Source organism: Callorhinus ursinus, unplaced genomic scaffold, assembly GCF_003265705.2.
Source record: "Callorhinus ursinus isolate GAN/ISIS: 27379988/994484 unplaced genomic scaffold, GSC_fseal_2.0 scaffold35, whole genome shotgun sequence".
NCBI lineage: Eukaryota > Metazoa > Chordata > Mammalia > Carnivora > Otariidae > Callorhinus > Callorhinus ursinus.
Window position 1 is genome coordinate 15,063,120 of NW_027397097.1, and position 17,594 is coordinate 15,080,713.

The 17,594-nt window shown below is 43.0% G+C and overlaps 1 protein-coding gene across 1 annotated transcript in view; it reads right to left on the minus strand.

Annotated features, from left to right (window-relative positions):
• SYTL2 (synaptotagmin like 2) overlaps window positions 1-17,594 on the minus strand; it is a 127,220-nt gene that overhangs the window by 83,445 nt on the left and 26,181 nt on the right.

A 17,594-nucleotide genomic window follows, 5' to 3' on the forward strand; every position in this document is an offset into this window, starting at 1 on the left:
GTTGTTAAGTGTCTGTCTTCAGCTCAGGTCACAATCCCAGGGTCCTGGGATCAAGCCCTGCATCGGGGGGCTCCAGGGGAAGCCTGCTTCTCCCTCTCCCACTTCCCCTGCTTGTGTTCCCTCTCTCACTGTCTGTCAAATAAATAAATAAAATCTTTAAAAAAAAAAAAAAGGAGCTGGGGAAACAGGCAGCTGAAATTCATTTTAAACTACATATTTGGGGCACCTGGGTGGCTCAGTCAGTTAAGTGTCTGCTTTCAGCTCAGGTCATGATCCCTGGGTCCTGGGATCAAGCCCCATGTCAGGCTCCCTGTTTCTCCCTCTGCCCCTCTCCCCCATCGTGTTCTCTCTTACTCCCTCTCTCTCTCAAATAAATAAATAAAATCCTTTAAAAAAATAAAATAAACTTCATATTTGGGCAGAAAACTCAAATCTTTCCGAAAGGATGACAATTTACAAAAGGGATAATTTACCTTTGACAACCTATCCACAAGGAGCTTTAAGACACAGTAGAACAAGCTTCATCTGACATTGCAGACCTGCTGTAAAAGCCAACATATCCATGGGTTGTAATTGATTACCCAGCTTGGGAAGCACCAGGAGTCTTGCCTAAGTTCAAAATGCCAGGGAAACATCCTCCCCCCCTTGAAAGGGCAGCACCCACCACAGTCCCAGATTTCAGTTCTGGAAGAGGGTAAGTTGTATGCTCCGAAAGTTCTGATAGTATACCCAGTCCCTGCCCTCGGAGAGTCGATATTCTGGAAAAGGAGGGCAGATGTTGAACAAGCTCAAGAAGTCCTACAAAGCTGAAGAGCAGGCTGCTATAAAACTCTTAACCAGAGGGTTTAATGTAGTATTGGGGGCCAGGGAAGGCCTCCATGAAGAAATGCAATCTCTATCAATAAGCTCTGTAGTGACATCTAAACTGGGAGTTCTGTCACTTTAATTAAATTCATCATCGTTTGTATCCAAATGTGGCTGAGGAAGAGCAGATTCCCAGACTTTGCTCAAGACCTACTGAATCAAAATCTTCAGGGCCGAGGCCCAGGAATCTGCATTTTCTAAGTTATTCCCACATGATGCCAGATGCTTGGTCAGGTCTGGGAATCACAGCTGTGGAGGATTCCTGAGAGGTCAGAAACCACCTATGACTGGTTAAAGAGCACAGCAACTAGTCAAAGTGAAACATGTCATTGTAAATCAATTGTTTTCCGGCTGTAACAACAGCAAACCCGAAAAGGGGAGTAACAGCTGAATCATAGTCATCACTAGTTCTCTGTGCAGATGAGGAAGCTGAGCTGCAGAGGTTAGACCAACTGCCTACACTCACACAGCTACCCAATGTGAGATCTGGGACACCCTGAGGGGGCCTCCTTTATCCTCCAGGACAAAAGCACCTTCAACCTGAGTAAGAATTGGCACATGAACTAAGAAGTGGATTGAGCCGCAGTTCAGAGCGCCCCTGAAACCAGCACATTGATAATAGCAGGCATTCCAGGTGAATTCTAGATTTAATTATTTTCTAGGTTTCAGATTCAGAGGAAGGGAGTGCAGCAACCAGCTGATTTATTAACTAGGCTGGAATTAAACCAGGATCATAATGTTAACTCAACTGGAGCAATCAGCAACTCAGACTTTAAGAAGGACTCCATAAAGCCTCACTTTTGGTAAAATCATGTACATTCCTCCTTGGGAATGTGAGGGACTCTCTCTAAATGTCCTAACTCGGGGGTTCCCAAACCTGGCTGTACATTAGCATCAATCTGAAAAACTTAAAAAAAAAAAAATTAGCCATGCCCAGATCTCTTCCTCCTCTAACCACCTCTCCCCACCATGACACTGTTATTAACTGTTATTTTAATGTCCTTGAATTCTAGTTCAGAAAATAGCTGTTGCTCCAGAGCTAGTGGGACAGAGCTCACGTTTACTCTATCATGTTCAGATACCTCATGCTGGAGATGCTCCTTCCTTCCTCAGTTGGGTATGCAACAGAATCACGTTCCTTTAAAGGCATCCTTTAAACCACTTTTATGGAGGAGAAACTTGACCCTTTATTTCTGATCATGTTGGCAGCATCATGAAGGGGAAAGAACATGAGATTTAAAGTCATAAGATCTGGTATGAAATCTAGTTACCTACTTAAATATCTTGGTGGCCATAAATGTGGCACTTCCCTGAGTCTCAGTTTCCTCATTTCTAAAATTGAGACTAACCACTGCCCATCTCCCTCACTGAATCACAACAAATCCACCATATATGGAAAGACATTTTATCACTACAAAATGCTATACCATTATATTTATCCACTCACTGCCTAATAGCATGAGCTCCATCAGACCCCATTAGACTAGAGAAGAGGAAGGGTGCATAGTGCCGTCTAGAAGAAATGAAGAATGTTTCCACTCTGCCTGCCTTCATATAGACACTTCACCTGCCCTGAGACACAACAGACAGTAGTGTTGTAACTAGATGCCAAATAACTACAGGTAAGCTCCCCTCACAGGAGTCCTAGGTAATATCTGTCTTGATATCCAGAAAGTGTTTCGAAGTGATATTACTGAATGAAAGGTGCTATTTCATGTAATTATCATGTAATCAGTATCATCTCTGCCCAGGCATCATGCCAGACTCTTTACAGATATGACATCCCTAAATCATCAAAATCTTCAAAATCCAACCAACCTCCAAGCTAGTTGCTCTAATCCAGAAGGAACTTCACCATGACTGAGAAGGCGTGAGAGATGACCAACCACATCTAAGACAGCACTTAACATTAAAAAGGACAGCAACTATCCTAATCCCAGTTTAGTTTTCCCCCAACTCTAGTCCCTTTACTTATTTCCCAGGACAGCCTGACTCAGACTCAGTACAACGCCTCACAGAAGGATGAAAACTCTAATGAGCAAATCTCATGAAAAATTCAGCTGGTCTTTTGGAGAAAAACAGCTGGAGCTGACCTTAGGAATTCCACTAATTCCCCCTACCACACAGCCTAAAAATAGCCAACGAGCATTTCTAGCTAGTGATGGCCTTTCCTTTAAAGGACATAATATGCAAAAAGGCATGCTGGGGTCATTAGCCCAAACCGTACAGTCCCCATGATAGATCCTTGGCCAAGTGTTCCTATGAGAATCTGCTTTACAAGGTCAACACTGAAATTTCATTGTCAAGGCTTCCCCTGCCCTACTCCCCAGGTACCACCGAGTCTGGATAAAGATGAACACTATCAGCCACCTACTACCTCTGTGGCCATGAGTGAGGCACTTCCCCTTCCTTGGCCTCAGTTTCCAAAGCTGTGAAATTAAATGTTAGACTCTGACCTCTAAGGCCTTTTCCCGTTGAAAGACTCCCTGGAAGGTACATCCCATGGTTCTTCATTCACACCCCTCACTGTTACATGAGCCCCCTGCTTCCTCTCCATTTTCCCCTACACTATACCTTGAAGTTCCTTAAATTTACCTTTGTGTCTTCAGAACATGAACCACTCTCTGCCTATAATGCTTTTCCCCAGCTTCATAAACTCCTACTCATTTTTCAAGTCATAGTCCAGGTATCACCTCCTCCGGTAAAGTGAGTCTAGCCCCTTCCTCAGAAGCTGGGTTAGAGTCTTGGCCTCTGTGGTCTCACAAAACCCTGCATTATATACTGATTGTCTATCTCCTCATCTACCTCCCTTACAAGCCTGGATGCCTCTTGAAAGTAGAGACTCCATGTCCCTCTCCTCCATATTCTCACTATCTGACCTTGTGCCTGCCTCTTTGCTGATACCGTACTGCATTCCACCAGAGTACTGCATGGTTTTATAGTGTTTGTCCAAAAGACCAGAAATCGATTTTTTTAAGTATTGTTTTCTCTATTCAAAAAGCGAGAAAATAAACTCTCTCTAAATCCTTGCCTTATTAGGAAAAACACATACAGTGGTTAGGAACCGTGATATCATCCTTGCAGAGTAGAAAAATATACATTACTTTTTCCCTGAGAAACCTCTCTTTTAACCATCTGAACCACAATTTAAAAAAAAAAAAGATTCAAATTTAGAAATGATGTGCAACTCTGTGGGTTTTGGGTGTGTGTGTGTGTGTGTGTGTGTGTGTGTGTTTTACCAAGAGGAAGGAAAATTTCCAAAAGGGATAAATTATACACCAAGCTTTCTTAAAAATTCTCAGCCAAGTTCTGGAAAATCAGATGAAAAGCAGCAAGAAAGAATGTGATCTTGTATCGGAAAAGCAAAATGCCTTATTAACCACTAACAACATTAAAAGGCACATATATGTGCATGTATTATAGAAGATTAAAAAACTAAGTTAATGAATGAAATTAATAGGTAGGAGTCAGATTTGACGAAAGAGTAGAAGAAACAGACATTTTACCCTCCTCCAGTCCCTTCTTCCATCTTTACACACGTTATCTCTATAGCACTAGGAAACCAGCAAAGCAGGCAATGTCATCTGTGTTTTGCAGATGAGGAGACTGAAGTTCCTGGAGGTTAAGGGACTTGTGTCTAAGCTGCAGACTTGGGATTTGAACCCAGGGCTGCCTAGCTCTGAGTTCTGGCCAACACACCATGAAGAGCTCTGGTAAAAGTGAAGAAAGGAAGGGCCACACACACAGTGCCCTGAGAAGGAACCCAAAGACGCAAAGAAGAGCCAAGGTTTCCCCCAAGCCCCTGTACACACAAAACACTGAGCTTTGTAGTACAGAATGTTGTGAAATTTGATGTGTGAGGCAACCAGTTACAAAGGGATTTTTATTCTTTCTATGATCCCAATTTATCAACATAAAACAAACTCCTGAAGTGTGGAGAGCAGGCAGGGAGTATGATGTTGCAGCATCAGCAAATCCATTTTCCTAAACCCCCATGAGCAACAAAAAATCCTTGCACTGATCTAGGAAAGAGCTTTACAGGATTAGCCAAAGCCCAGAGATGATCATCGACACTTTGTTAGTTGGGGTCAGCCTGTGCCATGCCCGGAGGAACAGCCAAAGACCAGGATTCAGGTCCTTGTTCTGCCCTAAGTGACTGAAAGCCTTTGGTGTCCTTCAGCTCTCACAGTGTCCTCACCTATAAAATGAGGCTTGTGGTCTCTGATCACTCAGACATCTTCCAAGTGTATTTTTTTTTCCTCATGGGCATAAAAGCAAACAGGCAGAATGAATTCCAACACCATGACCAAGCTAGCTGAGGGAGAAGGAGATGCAGAGGAAGACAACTGGAGGAAAAAAAAATTATTCTGCTGCCCAGTGCAAACACCTTTTAGAAACTAAACATTTTGAATAAGATAGAGCTATATTGAGGGAGGGAATGTTAATGAGGAAAATAAGATACCAAAACTGACAAAAGTCTTCCTTCCCTTCTTTCTGTCCCTCCCTCCTTCCCTTCCTTTAGCTCACTGAGAGTGTCCCCTGTTGGGGACTAGGCTAGGCACTATTGGGACAACTATTAGGTAGTAAGTCCTGGCTTGTGTTGTCAAGACTTTGGCTCACGGCAATAATAATGGCTCCCATTTGTACCACGTTGAGGGTTCACACTATACTAGGGCACATGCACTCTTCACAGCAACCTTGGCGGGTAGGGAGGGTGGGTAGGAGTAAGCATCCTCATATCGCCCTTTCATTGATGTGAAAACTGAGGTTCTGCAAGGTCAGGTGGCTTGTCCAACATCACGCAGCTGCTAAGTGACAGAGCTGGGAAGAGAATACATTTCCAAAAGGGGAAAAGGACTACAAACAAAGGGGGCATACTTCAGCATCAATTATGTGATAAGTGGGGAAGTGAAGAGAGCAAGAACTGGGAAGAAGTGAGACTTGAGGTGACCTTTGAACATGATGAAAGATTTAGACAATTCACACCCCATGCTCCCTGACTTCAATGCAGAAGACAACACAGTACTACTTTAGAGGGTGGAGTGCAGAAAAACATAAGGATGTCTATATTTATACACACACAGAAGCACATTGTCTCTCATTTAAGAGGTGGTGAATTCTTTAGCTGTCATCAGTAATCAGCATGTGTGTGCCCTGAGTGTTTTTCCCAGGAGCACAAATGGGTGGCTTTGAGCCTTTTCATTTGGCACTCGTAGTGGGTGTCAGGGAGAGGGCTACATGGTCTTAGGGATATGTGATCTGTACCCACTGAGCTAGGGTGAAAATCCCCGACCTTGGCACTCTTGGCCATTCCTGTAGCTACCTGAGCTAATGGCCTTCTCAGTCGAGTATTTTTCTCTGTGGGTGTGACTAATCACATGCTTGTACAGCAAGCTGGCCTTCCCAGACTGCATTCATTGCTACCAAGGCTCAAGAATGTAATTAACGACCAACCTGGACCCATTCCTAAGGTGGGAAGAGAAGGAGGAAAATAGCTGGGAAAGATTTCAAGGTGATGATAGAGCCTTAAAATTACAGAAGGGCTTAATAAAGCAGGCCCAGGCTCTGTATATCATACAGAATGGGATTTAAGCCAAAAAACAGGAATTAGGGAGACTGTGGAATCAGACTAAAGGTCCTTGAGAGGGGAAGTCTCAGGCACAAAGAAGAGTGAGATTCAGGTTAAACCACAGACCTGCAGGAAGGGAATTTAGGTGACACAAATTCCAAGGGTTACTCCTAGCAGAATTACAGGTCTGACTAGTAAGACTTCAGTCAACCCTCCAGAATTCTTGTCCCCCCGCCCCCGCTTTTTTTTTAAATCAGGTAACATTTCTAACAACATCTATTTCATCAAGGGTTCTGAGATGAAATTCACAGGGTACAGGGTATGATGAGATTAATCAATCCTGTCTCACTCCCAACACCAAATAACAGACAAGCAGTAGGGATGGAGTGAAAGCAGGGACTATCTGATGGCGGTACCCAGGAAGTGGTTTTGGATGTTGGACTTGAAGCTAGAAGTGACTCTTTCCACCAAAGGGAATTTTTTTTTTAAGATTTTATTTATTTGAGAGAGAGTGAGCACTCACATGAGCAGGGAGAAGGGGCAGAGGGAGAGGGAGAAGCAGGCTCCCAGCTGAGCAGAGAGCCCCACGTGCGGCTTGATCTCAGAACCCTGGGATCACGACGTGAACTGAAGGCAGACACTTAAACAAACGAGCCACCCTAGCACCCCCACCAAAGGGAATTTAAACCTTCTCTTCCATCACATCAGAACCCAGTACTATTTGCAGAGCAAATACAATGAGCAGAGAGAAAGAGAGCTACCTAGCAAGAGAGCAGAACCTTCTCCAGCATCTTTTCAGTTTTTCTGACATCCTGAGGCACTCATCAGAAGGCAGCAAAGCCTTCCATAGACATCCACCGATGGAGACTTGAAAACTTGTCCTCAGGCAAGGGCCTAATAATGACTAAGAGGAACAGGATAGACACACATACACTCTACCTGTCACTATATATTCTAAACACAGAAGATGGATATAGATACATATACATACAGGGATATATGTAATATATATACATATTGAATTCTTAGTCATTTGCAATCAATTTATGAAATCCTGAGAATTCTTTGCTCTGAAGTTACATAGAGAAAGCTAAGCAGGATGGTTGCTAAGTGACTGGCTACAAAACCAGGATTCTGGTGCCCAAATAGTGGGTAAAATCAGGCACCCTCCCCCATAAAAGATGTCCTAAAAAGACTTGTTTTTGTTCAGATGTAGTTATTTATTGGGAGGGAGGTAGCAGGATTATATGCCAAGTCCCTGCTATTGCTGTTGTCTTTATGCAGATCTGCCATGCTGGAAGATTTCCATAGCTGTCACACAAACCCTCAGGCCCACCCTGGAAGGAGGGTGCCATTATCATTCCTACTTTTCAGAAGAGGAACTGGGCTCAGAGAAGTAGAGTAACTTTAGCCCTTCCTGTCTTCTTAAATACCATGTCACATTTGTGTATATCTGTATGTTATAGATATCAATTACAGACTGAGATAACAGAATTTCAAGTTTCCATTTCAAAAACTAAAAACAGATGGGTCAGATAATACTCATAAAATCTCATTTTTCTTTCTTTCTCCTAGCAGAGGTAAATCTTAAATAGCCAAGCTGTAACAGAAAACTGAAAATATTTAGGTAAAACAATTTATCCATAACTTTGATTTCAGAAAAAGATAAACTCTCAAATTTTTAATCAACAAAGGTCGACAGTAAATACCTCCTAAAGACATGGTGTGTGAGAGAGACCCATCAGGTGCATCGCATCACACAGGGGCCATGATGATGACCTGTGTGTGTTGGAGAAAGAACATGCTGGGACTTAGGCAGGGTCAATTTTACTCCCAGTTCAGTTGCTCCCACACTATGTGATGTTGGGCAAATCACTTAATTTTCTAGAGCTTCGTTCTCCTCATTTGCAAAATGGGGTGAGGAAGACAAGCTTTCCCAAAGACCCCTGCCAGTAAATACAAGGCTCAGGTTTATATTGGTGAAAGAGCAAAATTCAGACCACAGCAGAATTTGGCTACAGTAGACCATGTCCATTTGGCTATGGGGACCATGGCCCAGTAACTCAAGAGTACTACTTTCATTTCACCTCAAAGCCTGGATAATTCCATCCCAGCCCTGCAGGAGCAAGTTAACAGAGCCAGTCCTTTAGTAGTGCTCAAGCTCCTCTAAAGAGTGTGGTATTTTACAACCAAATTAAGTATCCCAATTCTTAACAGTAAACAGTGAACTGGGAGAAATTAGTTATTATTAGTTAATCATAACAATATCTTATATATATAACTTACTATATATATGCTAGGCACTGTTCTAAGTACTCTACATCATTAACTCGATGATTTCTCACAACAACATGACAAGGTAAGCATTTTACAGCTAAGGAAATAGGCACAGAGAAACAAAATAATTAGTAAGTGGCAGTGCAGGACTCTACAAAGGCAGCCCAGCTCCAGGGTCCACACTTTGGACCTGCACACCACCCTGCCTCTCTTGGATAACGGTGTCACAAAGCAGAGTCATTCTCTAGATGGCCTTAGTAGTACCTTTATTTTTAAGTCTCTGGCTCTTCCTACTTCTTTCTCTCTGACCCTCTCAGACTCTCTGGCTTGGCTCATGTTCTAATCTCTGGCAAATTCAGCCCACAGATTGCTTCAGAATGAACTTCCCCAAATGGCCCAAAGAGATGAGGCCCTGGAAGCCTCCAGCCTCCTGATGGGCACTACTCAGCCTCAACAGCCATGTGCCCCTAGGCAAACTTCTTGGTGTGGCCTGAGACAATGTCCTATATCAACCCCCACAAAGTAAACGGAAATTCATCTTTCTTAAACTCAGAGAACTCGGGCCCAGCCAGAGGAGAAAAGTAACATTTGCCCCAAGAAAAGCATTTGAAGAAGTCAGATAAATTGAGATTAAACTTCTGTAAAAGTTTAATGGCAGAGATGGTGCAACAAAATGGTCTGAAAATAGAGTTTTGTGAGCTGCTTAACCACTAAACTTCAAATTCCTTCTGCCTTATTCTTCCATTAGGAAGGCCAAAGCCACCAAGAGGAAAAAGAAGAGTGTGGTGAACCTCACAAATGTATTGAAAAAATGAGTAAGTCAACAGAAATGTGAAGACAAAAATCTTCTCTAAAAATATGATATTCTCTGCCTTGCTCATTTTTTTTTCCATCTTAGATACAAGAGAAGGGAGGGGAGTGAAAGAAAACACCAAGAATATCAAGGAAAACTCCTCAGCCTGCAATGCTTTTTCACTTCCAATTCTGGGCCTGTAATTATATTATTCCCCTAAATAATAGCTTTCAAATGCCACTATTACCTAGGCTGAGATACAAGGGAAATAAATGATACCATCATGGGGCTTAACTTTATTACATGTTCATTTTATTAAATTTACGCACATCAGAAGCACAGAAAATTAACCAGACTTCAACATTTGTTTAAAAAGAAAAGAATTACACAAGAAAACCCCATCATCTTAAATCTTAGTTTTCATTTCTTCCTACAATCCCACAGAGCTGGTAAGGAAAACCATGTTTCCATCATCTGGATTTATGAACTAGTTTCCATCAGCTGTGGGAATGAGAAGTTACTCACACCACAGCTCTCAGCCTGCTGCAGCATGCAGCATTTGCATGTACTGAAGGCAGTATCTTCTTATTTGGGTAGTACTTATTTGAGCCAATCAGAAGTCAAGGTAGGTTGGGAAGTAGGGGGAGGTGAGGAAAGGGCAACTGAAGCCAGGAGAAATCCCACGCCTACTCCACACTGCAGGCACAGCGTGCTCCCCCCACACAGTGAAAAGCACGTGAGTGCCCCTGAAAGCTGGAAGACAAAAGTACCAAAGAGGTCTACTCTGTGGGACTCAGTCTCACCTGAGGATAGAGGTTTTTGTAATTCGAAACAAGATGAAAACAAAAAGACATTTACTAAATACCAGAGTGGACAGGAATGAGTTTCATTATGAGTTCAAGCAAACAACACAGCTTGTTTGGGGGCAGCTAGAAGTAAAAACCCTCTTTAGGGATAGAAAACAGAAGGAAAAGTGGGATTTCATTTCTTCCTTAAATGAGCATTATCTGGCAAATGTCAAGTATCCTCCTAGGAGTAAAAGTCCTTGTCTACCATTTTGATAAAAAGAAAAGCAGATCTTTAAACAATTTTTGCAGAAACTTCTTCCATTCTTCTGTTTCTGAAATAATGCAAAAGACTCATTTTTAAGATTTTTTTTTTTTAAGTAGACTCCACACCCAGCATGGAGCCCAGTGTGGGGCTTGAACTTGCAAACCTAAGATCAGGACCTAAGCTGGGATCAAGACCTGAGCTGAGATCAAGAGTCATACACATAACCAACTGAGCCACCCAGATGTTCCTGATTTTTAAGACTTTAAATGAGATTTTTAATGATCATGCAAAGTTACAGAAAGTCCAAATTGTTCCAGGAGAATTAGAGTAAAACATCCAAATTTTAATTATGAGTTCTATCAGAGGCCATAGGAGCTTAAATGAAGTCTGGACTTCTTTTTCTCCAAAGAGGTTATATACTAAGAGCTCTAGGTCACTGAAGTCTAAGAGTCAAAGGTAATTTTCATTTATCTGTTTCTTAGTAGGATATAAGTAGTCCAATGCCTAGCTCAAAAGGTACCCGCTGAATGAGGAGGGCTAAATGAAAAAATAAAATTGCTTCAAGGAAGGCCTAATGTTGGACCCAACTATGCTACCTAAATAGCAAGAAAAAAAATCCTATTAATATCAGCTTGGTTTGTAATAGCCAAAAATTAGAAATAACCCTGATGCCTTCAACAGGTGAATAGTGAAACTGTGGTATATCCATATCATCAGATACTACTACTAAGCAATAAAAAGGAACAAATTATAGCTACATGCAATGACTTGGGTGAATCTCAAGGGAATTATGCTGAATGTAAAAAGCCAATCCCCAAAGGTTACACACTATATCGTCCCATCTATATGACATTCTTGAAATGGCAAAATTATAGAAGTGGAGAACAAACTAGTGGTTGCCACGGGTTAAGGATGTAGACAGCAGACGTAAGAGGGAGATGGAGATGGTTATGAAAGAAAAATGGGAGTGATCCCTGTCGGGGGGGAACCAATGGGTGTCTTGGTGATGGTGCTGGATACCTGTGATGAAACTGCATAGAACTTAATACACAGGGGCACACCTGATATTGATGTCCATATCCTGGAGGTGAATAGTATACTATAGTTGGGTATGAGGGAAACAAGGTTAAGGGTACACAGATCTCTCTATTATTTCTTATAATAGCATGAGAATCTACAATTATCTCAAAGTAAAAAGTTTAATTTAAAAAAATATCTTCGGGTGCCTGGGTGGCTCAGTTGGTTAAGCGACTGCCTTCAGCTCAGGTCATGACCCTGGAGTCCTGGGATCGAGTCCCACATCAGGCTCCCTGCTCAGCAGGGAGTCTGCTTCTCCCTCTGAACCTCTTCCTTCTCATGCTCTCTCTCATTCTCTCTCTCTCAAATAAATAAGATCTTTAAAAAAATATAACTTCAAGCAATCTCTCCTATGCCACCATCGGCATCACTAATTTGAGACTGTGTGTGTGTGTGTGTGTGTGTGTGTGTGTGTGTGTGTGTGGTTAACACATGAAACCTTTCCCAACCACCTACACAGACTTCTCCCACCCCGTACCAATTGTTTTTTGTCACCCAATCTAACTCCTGTTCTTACATTAAGGATAACTATTTCGGGACTCTTCTCTCCTCACCATGAATAAAAGCTCCTGAGATAGAGCCCGTGTCCTAAACCTTTCTGATACCCTCTCAGTACCTAGCACAATGCTGAGCCTAGAGACTGAATAGAAGTGTTTTGAATAAATGAATAACTGAATGAAAGAATGTATACATTTTCTACTCCCCATTGTCAAGCTGGATAAACCAGAAATTCACAACGCTTCTGCTCCAATTTTCTGAAATTCAAGAGGTCGGTGACAGCTGTGCTCACTGCTTTACAGGCCTGTCACAAAATTAAAGGTCATCTGCAGCTGGGCGACGTAGTAGCAAGCACACACATAGATTTTGTCAGAGCTGCACTGATTATTTGCTGTGTGATCCTGTGGCAGCTCATTTCTCTGCACCTCAATTTTCCCGTTAGTAAAATGGAGAATAATATTTTTGCAAGGTAGCTATGTGAATGAGACATGGTGTACAAAAACAGCCAAGCTCAATGCTAACCTATGTAGAAGCTCAAGAAATGTTTATATCCTTCCACAGATACTTCTAGACACTAGTGTTTCACTTCATAGTTCAAAATGGTAGCCAATTCTGAGTAAGTTTATGTCTTTTTAAATAAGTAAGCAAGTGTTCCCTTCATGTCACACCTTTCTCTGAAGATCAGACTTTGCTTCCATTTACAATGGCAGAAGTCACATGGACAAAGTAAATGGAGCTAGAGGGTGGACTACATGGGAAGAGGCCAGTTTGAGTGGAAGCTAATCAGGGCACTTATGGGTAGCTGTTAGGGTACCACAAGCCCTCTCCCCATAAATCACTACAGAGGGCTTGTCTGGGGCTGGCTCCCCTCCCCCATGGTTTCATGCAGTGGTCCTGCCCAAAGGCAGCATAGACACTGGGAGAAGACACCCACAAATTCTGCTGAGCCCAAGAATGATAGGCTACCGGTCCTGAAGGGAAGGAGGGACTACCTATGTTTATTTTCTCTGCTAGGGAAGTATTTGTTTTCAGGGTAAGTCTACCGCTTCCTTCTTGGGGCTGGGAGTGCCTTGGTCCCTTCTTACCCTGGGGGTGATAACTTTTCCCCTAAGTGTGCAGCTGTCTGAAAACATATTTGCTCTGGATGTGTCACTGGGTCATGAGGAGTTCTCTGAGAAATACTTTACACATGGGTGTCTCCAAGCCCAGGCAGCAGAGATATTTGCTGATCCATGAGGCAGAGATGGACAAACAGTGGAGATGGTTCCAGGGTCCAGGTTTTAAAAGAATATACTAGCTCAGTTGGTCAGTCAACAGCATTTTGAGCCTTGACTATACACTTGGCCTGTGCTAGAAACCGAGGAAGAGTCATGCATGACTGTGACAGAAAAGGTCCCCTTCCTTTATGGAGCTTGTGTCTAAGTATGCATACTCACACGTGTTTGCTTAACTTCTACCATAATGATCTCGCCTGACACAAAAGCACATTTTGTCAAAGAAAAGGTCTTAAAAATAGATAGAACACCATTCCAAACACATTCTCTATAACTAACAGAAGCATCTGAAATAGAGACTATATAAAGATATGTATATAAATGTATGTCCATCTTAAACAATGAAGTGTGGCATATCCCATAGATTTCAGAAAAGATGAATATGCTGTTCAGAAGAATTATAAATTTTAAGTTTTATGAGTTCTCTTTTCCTTATTTATACAATGAATGATAGCCTAAACTTACTAAATAATTACTATGTGCCAGGCACTATACTAAGCCCTTCAAAAAATCAGCTCATTTAACTTTTAAAAACAATCAAAAGTGATATACCTAACATTTGTCCTATTTTGTAGACGAGGAAACTTCAGCTTACCAACACCAAGGATATAAAACCAGAATCATCTTATTCAGAACCAGTACTCTTGACCTTCACAATAAGCTCCACTATCATACGCTTGCTTGTTTTGGAGAAGGCCAAGGTTATTATTGCTATTACTGAACTAAATAAGTATACAGTATTGATCTTTCAAACATATTTAGGTTGCACCACACAAACTGTCAATATACAAATGTTTTGTCCCACGGAAATGGCAATTTCACTTGGTTCAACCTAATATGATATGAAGACACAGAATGGCAAGTGCCTAGCCCGGCACAGACCCTAACTAGCTGTATGACTTTGGGAAAATCATTTAAGATTTGTAGTCTTCACTTGCTTGACCACATAAAATGAGGAGATTGAGCTGAATGCATCTTTAGTCCCTTTCCGTTCTATAATTAGAAGAAGGGGGAGAAGCACCGTAATTCATCTGTCCAACAATTATTTATTAAGTGACTACTACCTATCTAACACTGTGCTTTCTCTTTCTTTCTAAATTCATCTGCATTGTAAGGACAGGCTCCCAGCAGCTTCCTCTGATCCCTGGGTTCCCACATGTTAGAGAAAAAGAACAGTTTGAAGATCCTTGCTAGTCTGCTATTTAGGGAAACTGAGGTGTGCCCTATGGTGTGGGCAGCTCCTGCCCCATCACACTTCCATGGTGGAAGAGAAAACCAAAGGACCCAGAAATCACTTCAGGAGAAAGAGATGAAGTATGATGTGGAAGAAGAAATGGGACATGTGAACAAACGTGTATCTTCCAAGGCAAAGAACTCTCAGTAAATATTCTAGCTCACAGGGACTTCCGAAAAATATTCTACTCCTTTCTGAACTTCATTTGCACCTCTTCAGGAAGACAGTCATATAGAAATTTAAGTTTAAAACAAAAGAACAAGCAAACAAAAACTCCAGAAAGGAAGAGCCCTCGGCTTTGCTGGATAGAGCATTGAAGCACCTAGTCCCAACCTCTGCAATGATTGAGGACTGGGAGTGGAGTGTTTCAGAAACACCTACTGTGGGCCTGGAGATTGATTCCATACCTGGCTGTGCTAACTCCTCGTCTGGACTTATCATTCAACTTGCCTCTGCTTTAGTTTCCTCATCTGTAGAAGAAAGACTGGGATAAATCACCTCTCCACATCTTTCCCATTCTAAAGGTTGACCAGCCCTTTATCAATGTTCTTACCATCTAATCTGCCTTCTGTTCCCTTTGCACTGTCCACTGTGGACACAGCAAACAGCTGTTTTCCACCACGCCTACAATAACTCTTCAAATACATACTTGAATACTCTTATGAGTGCCCACTTCATTGCCTCTCCTCTAACCTAAATCAAAGTCCTGGGATGAAGTGGGGTTAGCAAGATATTGAGAGTAACTCAAGTGGGGTCATATGCCTAAAATTTGAGCTCATAAGGAAGAGAATACAGGCAGCAAATACTGTTTGCTCTATCAACTTCTTCAAACTGAGACCCAACACTCTCAACCTCATTCCCTGGGAGTTCTACCAGTTGTTACAGGAATACAAAAGCTGCAAGAGGATTAATAACCATGACATGCAGACAGTCTAGCTGAGATCGAATGTGCACACAGTATGGAACTAGTGAATTCTATAGGAGAGATTACCATTATGTGCTACATTTAGGTGCATACCCAGTAAGAGTCAAAGAAAGCGAGATGAACAAGGTCAGATGAGGGGGTACAGTCTGCTCCAGGGAAAGTCTATTGTTCTATAAAAGATTAAACTCTATGAACTATCGAAAAAGACTTCACTTGCCAGGGAAACTGTGTCACCAGCCCAGCGTCTAGTCAGAAGTGGTTTTCAAATGAGCAGTAATCCTGGACTCTACCAAGAGAGCTCCCTCAAACCTGCTCTTCTGGCATAGTTCAGAAGCAGCTACCTCTCAGAGGAGTGGAGGCAGCTGACAGCCAAATGTTCTTTGCCCTTCTGTCTTCTATTCCAAGTTAGGGTTGCTCATTCCTCTTTTAACCTGTAGTTTGATTTTCTAGTCCATTTAATGCAAACCATTTTTAAATGGGAATCCTATGAAATGTGTCACTCTAAGTACCCTCAAGTCTCCAGAAGGATTTTTTTTTCCTCTTCAAACAAATACCTTTTAGAAACAATAAACGGGGGGGGGGGGGGGGGCGGAGCAAGATGGCGGAGGAGTAGGAGACCTGGATTTCGTCTGGTCTCAGGAATTCAGCTGAATAGGGATCAAGCCATTCTGAACACCTACAAACCCAACAGGAGACTGAAGAAGAGAGTAGCAACAGCTCTCTGAACAGAGAAGTGACCACTTACTGGAAGGTAGGAGGTGTGGAGAAGTGAATCGCAGGCGATATTCGGGAGGATAGATGGCAGGGGAGGGGGCCTCCATCGGCCACTTCTGGCAAGTGATAGAGCCGCGGAGCACAAAATCGGAACTTTTAGAAGTCGGCTCCGCTGAGGGATGTTGCACCAGTGGCTAAGCGGGGGGGGGGGGTGGAAACCTCACGGGACAGTGTGGTCTCAGGACCCTCGGGGTCACAGAAAGACCAGGGGTGCCTGAGTGCGCCAGAGCTCCCAGGTATCGGAGCGGGGCAGCCGCCTGCAGAGACGGAGCTGAGGCGCGGGCTCTCAGCTCGGGGTTGCCATAAACTGTGATCCGCCGCCCCGTCAGGCCACTGCTTCCCCAGCAGTGACCCAACAAGCGGCAGATCCAGGGAGACTCCCCTTCCTCCCCGGGGAGGACCGGTGCGGGAGCGCACCGCAGGGATCTGCTGGGTTTGGAGACTCCACACAGGGTCAAGAGCCAGAGACAGAAACACTCGGTCACAGGCCGGGTGAGCGCGGAGTGCAGCCGGAGACCGGGGAGAAGGGAGTGACTGCTTTTCTCTAGGGGCGCACTGAGGAGCAGGGCCCCGAGTTCTTGGCTCCTCCGGGTGGCGATTGGGAGGCCACCATTTTCACTCTGGTCCTCCAAAGCTGTACCGAGAGCTTACAGGGAGCAAAAGCTCCTGAGAGCAAACCCGAGCAGCTTGCTTAGCCCGGACTGACAAAGGCAGGGCAATTCCGCCTCCCGCAAAGACATTAGGGAACCACGGCAATAGGCCCCTCCCCCAGAAGATCAGCAGGAACAGCCAGCAAGCCAAGACCAAGTTTACCGATCAAGGAGAACGGGAGAATTCCAGCGCTAGGGGAATATTGCACATAGAATTCATGGCTTTTTTACCATGATTCATTAGTTTTTCAAAGTTAATTTTTTTAACTGTTTTTTTTTAATCTTTCTTTTTCCCTTATTCAACCAACATCTTATCAATCCCTTTTTTAAAAAAACATTTATTTTTCATTTTTAGAATATTTTATCCCGGGCGCCTGGGTGGCTCAGATGGTTAAGCGTCTGACTTCGGCTCGGGTCATGATCCCAGGGTCCTGGGATCGAGTCCCGCATCAGGCTCCCTGCTAGGCGGGAGCCTGCTTCTCCCTCTGCCTCTGCCTCTCTCTCTCTCTCTCTCTGACTTTCATGAATAAATAAATAAAACATTTAAAAAAAAAAAAAGAATAGAATATTTTATCCCTTCATAGTAGTTACCCTTATTTTTGGCAT